The following is a 732-nucleotide window of genomic DNA, read 5'->3' on the forward strand; positions in this document are numbered from 1 at the left end:
AAAAAAATAAAACAAAATGATAAAAATGTCAAAAAAATAAAAGAAAATAAGTTTCCCATGTGATATGTGGCCTAGTTGTTGGGAAAATTTGCAAATATGAATTTTGACTTCATTTGCAAAATCTCGCGAGAATTTGTAAAAATGGGCATAACTTTTGCATACTAACTCGGATGAAAAAGTTTTTTATATGAAAAATCATCTACTCGAAAAGTTACATCCAAATTTAACTGGGGGAACCCCATTAAACATTTTCAAAATCCTCAAAAACCTAACAGAAAAAAAGATACGGAGCTTTTAAGATCTAGAGAGGCAAAAAAAATCAAAAAAAATTCAAACTTACTAATGGCGCCCCTGCCCATGGTGCGCCATTAGTATCTTCCCTCCTTCAAAATTCAAAATAAGTCAGAAAAATAAAAAAAATTACTAATGGCGCACCTGACAACGGTGCGCCATTAGTATCTTCCCGCCTTCAAAATTCAAAATAAGTCAAAAAAATAAAAAAAATTACTAATGGCGCACCTGACCACGGTGCGCCATTAGTATCTTCCCGCCGTCAAAATTCAAAATAAATAAAAAAATAAAAAAAATTACTAATGGCGCACCTGCCCGCGGTGCGCCATTAGTATGCCGTATATATGGCTGGTCCTCTCCTCCTCTCTTCATTTCATCTTCCCTTCTCTCCTCCTCTGCGGCGACCTCCTCCTCCCTCCTCCCTCCTCCCTCCTCCCCTCC

Source organism: Triticum aestivum, chromosome 4B (genome assembly GCF_018294505.1).
Source record: "Triticum aestivum cultivar Chinese Spring chromosome 4B, IWGSC CS RefSeq v2.1, whole genome shotgun sequence".
NCBI lineage: Eukaryota > Viridiplantae > Streptophyta > Magnoliopsida > Poales > Poaceae > Triticum > Triticum aestivum.